The sequence below is a fragment of the Condylostylus longicornis genome, unplaced genomic scaffold (assembly GCF_029603195.1).
Source record: "Condylostylus longicornis isolate FDR11 unplaced genomic scaffold, ASM2960319v2 ptg000163l, whole genome shotgun sequence".
Classification (NCBI taxonomy): domain Eukaryota; kingdom Metazoa; phylum Arthropoda; class Insecta; order Diptera; family Dolichopodidae; genus Condylostylus; species Condylostylus longicornis.
In genome coordinates this window covers 2,875,520-2,881,793 of record NW_026578131.1, presented here as the reverse complement: position 1 = coordinate 2,881,793, position 6,274 = coordinate 2,875,520, and positions in this window count along the sequence as shown.

The window sequence follows — 6,274 nt, the reverse complement described above, 5'->3', positions numbered from 1 at the left end:
ATTTTTCAAATACAAATTATTTGGTACCTTTATAATATTTTTAAGATTCTGCAATTATAAAGTTATAGCACGAATTAGTATTTGATACTAATTTTATATAACCGCAGTTTTTGAAATAACGGACCAAATTACAGTACTTATACTTCAAAAACAAAGCGGGTAAATTTCCAGCAAACCAATAATAATATTGTCGTTCAGGTATGGCTTGAGTAAATAAGACATTTCTTTAACATATTTTGAATTATTTATGATTAGACGTACCTCATAAAAATGAAAATTGATGTTAAAATAAGAAAGGTATTATTTAAAGATAGTTGATATAAGATTTAATACATACAAATATGTATAATGTAATAACTTTTATAAAACGAACGAATTACCGTTGACGATATTTCATAATACGAGTGTTCTTTAAAGTTTTAATGTGTATTGACTTATAGCAATATATAAAAAGGTACTTTTTGTATTAAAAACTTTATACAATTCAGAATTTTCGTTCGGGTTGTGCTTATTAATATTTTTGGTGAACAACTTTTGAGAAATATTTTTACAGATATAAAAACAAAAAATTAATTTTTATGTTATTACTAATTAAAATTATTAAATATTAATATTTATAATTACATATTATTTCTTATTTCACTCTTATAATTATTTATATTTCAATTATTAATATCATTTCACCTTATAATTTAAAAAAATACAATCATTTATAAGTAAGGATATTGTATATACAGTATAAATTATCAATATGATGAGGTTCTAAAATTTTCAAAAATTGGGCACTTCAAAAAAGTTTATTCACCAAAATAAAAATCTGGTACTATTGCAAATTATCTGGCATAACTTTAAAATTATTCCGGTTCTATGTATATATATATATTTTATTTTTAAATTACTGGTTTGATTGTTTTTTTTTAACTTTTTTTTGTAATTTTAAAAATTTTTTATTACTTCCATAAATGTAAATATAAAAAAGTTTTGTTTTGATATATATATAAATACGTATTTGTTTATTAATGAATTTGCAAACAATTAAAAGTATTTGCAGTATAGAAATTTGTTTTATTTAACATTTATGAAAAATTTTAAAATTTACTATTTTGTATTAATTAAGATTTTTTTTTAATATTTAGATTTTTGTTATACTTTTTTTTCTAATAAACTTCTTTTGATTATTTATTTCTTGTGTGTTAATTTCTTCATTAAAGTTTTATTTATTTTGTAAAATATATATATTTCATTTTCTATTGTAAAATAAAAAATTTGATTTTTAAATATTTGCAGTCCTATATAATATTCTCCTTTTTGCTTATATTTATTTATTTTTTAAATATTTTGTGTATATATATAAATGTATCTTTTCTTTTAAAATATTTTTTTTTTATTTAGTTTAAGTTTTTAACTAAAGATTTAATAAGAAAATTAATATCAGTTTTAAAAATAGCCGAATATTTTAATCGTTCATTCAAATAAAATCTCCAAATTTACTAAATTAAGTGAAATTTTTTTTCTAATTATAAAAATTTAGAAACTGAAATAAATAAATTTTTTATCGTTTTGATTAAACGCGAAGTACGTTATATATATAATCAAAAATTTTAAGTTTAAAAATAGTGTTTAAAAATAAATTTTATTTGAAAGAAAAATGTTGAAAAAAACAAAACTAATTTTTAATTGTAGTATTTGTCATTTAAATTTACTTTATTTTTTTAAATATATTTTAACTTCATTTTATTTAATCTTTTTTTGTTTCTTCTTTTTTAGTTATTTATAAATTGCATTTTACTTTTTTTTCATTTTTCTAATTTAAATATAAGGTTTAATAATATTATAATATAATAGTATCTGATCACATTTCATTGCAGTCTATTTTATTTAATTTTATTTTAAATTATATTTTTTGTTTTCTTTTTCTATAATTTGCTTTATTTAGATTTTTTGTTATTAAGTTTCTATTACAATTTTATTATTAAAGTGAAATTGGGTTTTATCATAAATTTCTGATATCTTTGTTTTTCATTTCTTAAAATTTAATTTAATTCTCATTTCTTTTTCTTGAATTTCAATGCGTTTATTTGTTTGTTCTTTATTTCATAATATTTTCAATTGCGCTTTTTTGCAGGCGTTTTTACGTATTTACTATTTAATTTGATTTTAGATTTTAATTTGAAAAATCGAAAGTAATTTTTTGAAATTTTAAAAATATTTGCAAATTTTTTCTTTTAAAATATTTTTAGTATTATTTTTCTTTTAAAATATAATGTTCTGCTTTATTAAAATCATTCATTATTTAAAAATTGTTTGTAGTCGCTGTATATAAATTATGTCGCACTGACATTTGTTAAAAAAAAGTTTAAATATTTATTTGGGCTATTGCAGATTTATTAAATTTTTTATTCATTTTCAATTTTATATTATGTGTGGTAAAAAAATTATTACATATTTTTTTTTGAATGATTTTTTTTTCCAGATACATTATGTATTAAAGAACAACATTATAAAAACTATTGACGAAAAAATTTACAATTATTTTAAATAATAATATTTATTTTCTCTTACAAAGTCTCATGATAAATCTTTACAAAAACTTTCATTTGTAAGCAAGCTTTCATATTAAAATGAACAAGAAAATTTATTTTTTCTCTTTTTATATTTTTAATAATATTGTAATAAAATTTGGTTCTATTGTGTTTGTGAAAAATTGTTTGTACATTTGTAAATATATAAAAATAAAATTTAAAAAATATGTTCGGGCTATTGCTTTGTTAACAAATTCTATTGCTTTTTAAATATAAAGATTTATTTATAATTTAATATATTTGTGGTTTACTATTTTTGTATTTTTTAGTATTTATTAAATATCTATTTCTTATTTTTTTTATTTATTTTTTTTTCATTTTTTTTGAAAAGTTCTTGCTCATTTTTAAAGAGGTTTTAGAGTGTTTTTGTAAGAAAAATAATCATAATTTCTATACAACAGTTATAAAAATAGAAATTTTCAAAAAATTACTATAAAATCACGCATTTCTTTATTGTTTTAATTTGTATTTGATTAATTGTTTTTGTGTTTGAATAATTTGCTTATATTTATTCGCTAATTTTACCAAATTAGTATTAGTATTTTATGTATTTATGTAGTCGTCGTCATCGCGATCATTTTGCTGTCGAATCCTACCGTTTATGCGTAGTTGTTTGATGTTTCGGATGCTATATATGCATGTTTTTATTTGGTTTAAATTTGTTTTTTACTTTGATTTTTATCACTTATTTTGAAAATGTATACAGTAATTAGAATTATACCTTAATTTAAAAGTTAAAGAAAAAAATTATTTTTTTCATTTTTTAAATTTAAGTATAATTATAATTACATATGTACATATATGTATTTAACAAACATATAATATGATTGTAATCTTTGAAATGTTACTCAGTTGTTATTAGTTGTTGCTTTAATTTGAAGAGTATGTTCTTTTAAGTTACGTAAATAATAAATATGTGGGTAGTTAAAATTTTTAATATTTTTTTAAATTAAAAGAAATAATGAAATTAATATACTTTTTTCTAAAATAAGGATGTGTTACCGTCCAAAATTATTAGATTATTTGAAAATATTATTTAAAGTTTTGAATTATTTTTATAAATTTCTTCTGCGCTTAAACCTTTCGGATATGCACTTGTATCTTTCTATCAAGCACTGATTTGCGCACAATATGCTTTTACATTTTGTGAATTTCTTGAATTCTTTAAAGATACTTTTGGATGTAGTATCACATATTACTCGTTCAAGATGTTTTGAATTAAAATTTTTTTTAACCTTAATTTTTTTTAATTCATTTTTTTTATTAGTAAAAATGATTTTTGAACGTTTTTTAGTTGTTTATTAAATGATATTTAAGATTTCTTTTATTAATTAGTTTTTAAGCACAACTGCTTTTTAATTTATTTTCTTTCCTATTAATGTTTTTTTTTTGTATAAAAATATAAAGATTTTTATAAAATATTTTAAATTGTTATATTTATTTGAATGTATGTATATGTATATAATGTACACTTATATTTATATATATATATATGAATAATAAATTGTTTTATTTTGGTATTGGCATTGTACTATAAATTATCCCGGTTTTTTTTGGAAATCAGTCGACATTCAAATAAAGTAATTATGAAAACAGTTAATTTTTTCCCCATAGAAAAAACTTTATTTAAGAGGAAAAAAGTAAATGTTTTCTTTTCACTTTTTTGTTATGTGACCAGTTTCCGACTATTGCAAATTAAATGGTTGTAAATATGTATGTGGAAAATAAAAAAATAAATATTGTTCTTACAAATATATATGTAGTTGTATAAATACTGTTATATTTATTTTATTTGAATAAAATTTGTTCATTTTTATAAAAAATGTTTTAAATCTATAAAAACTTTTGAATTCTCATATTTGTTATATTTTATTTGCTGCTGTTGCATGTGGTTGTTATTGTTTTTATTTTTACTTATATAATGTGTATACAGACGATAAAATCACTTGGAAATATATTTAAAAAAAATATAAATTATTTACCGTTTCAGCGTATTTTTTATGATTTTGTTATAATTTTTTGTCTCTGTAATATTGTTATTATAATGTATTAATTATTTATTTTTTTTAATAAACGTTTTTTTTTAAATATATTTTGGTTTTTTTCTATATATATTTAATATTTCTTTTTATAAAAAATAAACTCAGGATGTTAAATTAAAAAGTAAATTTTGTTTTATATTTCGTATTGTCATAATTATTTAAATTACTACATATTAAATACATACTTTCATACTATGTATATATTATAATATATTAAATTATAAGTACTGATACATATTTGTATATAGAGGTATATGTATACATTTTTCTATATAAATGTTTGTGTATATATTTAATTTGAGTGAGTGTATTTCCTTCTTTAATTTTCTAATTTGTTATATATAATATAATGTGTACTAATTATTTATTTAGAATAATTAAAATTATAAATTTTAAATCCCTCAAATTGTATTGTGTGTGCAATAACAATTTGAAGGCTTTATCCTGGCTATTGCTGTGCTAAAATAAAAATAAATGGATTTTATTTGCTATATTTAAAGTGGAACTTTAATATTATTAATCAATTATATTAAAAGTTTCAAGTTTATATATTATTTTGTTGAGTTATTTACTAAAAATAAAAAAAGAATTTTCTGTTATTTTTTTATTTATATTTTTTTTTATTAAAATTTGATTGAGTTTATTTATATAATTTACACCTACTATTTGTATATTAATTTTAATTTATTTCCTTATATGAGCTCATATTTAAATTTTTTTTGGCATTTACTTGAAGTTATTTTTAATTTAAATTTATTTTGTTGTCGTTTTTTACTTATTGATTTCTTTTGATTCACATTTTTTTTGTGGTTTATGCAACCATTTTCTTAGATGGCAAATATACCACTTCTTGAGTAATCTTTAATTATACATCACTGTAAAATTTGGAATTTAGAATGTCTCGAAACAATTATTTTTGTGTTTGACTAGAGCGGGGAATTTTATAAGAAAAATTTACTTTATTCGAACATTTTTCTGAATTTTGAAAAGATTTTAATTCGTTTTCGATTTTTATTTCGTTTTATGTTATTTACAAAGAAAAAAGATGCTTTAAATTGAAATATATATATAAGTCACAAAAATTTCGAAAGTTATTATTTCACAATTATTTTTATTTATATTTGTCATTTTTGCTTTTATATTTCAAATTATGTTTTTGTTATTATTTACTTTTTGATAATAAAAACTTAGTCCGGTTGTTGATAGATCATCTTATACTAAAAGTGAAAATTTTTCAATTTTAGTTATATAACAAAATATATGCTAAAAATTTGTAAAAAAAATCGAGTTTTTTAAAAATGATAATAGAAACTACAATTTGAATTAGATTTTTTTTTAACTTAAAACAATATTGAATAGTTATAAAATATTAAAATTCAAAGAAAATTTCTTTCGATTTTTTTTTATAAATTTACTAATAAAAAAAAATTATGAAAAAATCATAAAATCTTTTTTTGTTATTTTTTCTATGGTTTCTTAGAAGAAGAGTTCTTAAATTAAAGAATAATAATAAGAAGATATAAAATAAATCCTGAAATTAAAGAATTTCGAGTAATATCTATCTGAAAGAATATTTTCAACGTTTTTGTTAGATTTAAGATAAATGTTTTTCCTTAAATTTGAGTATTCAATTAAAATTACGTTATCGTT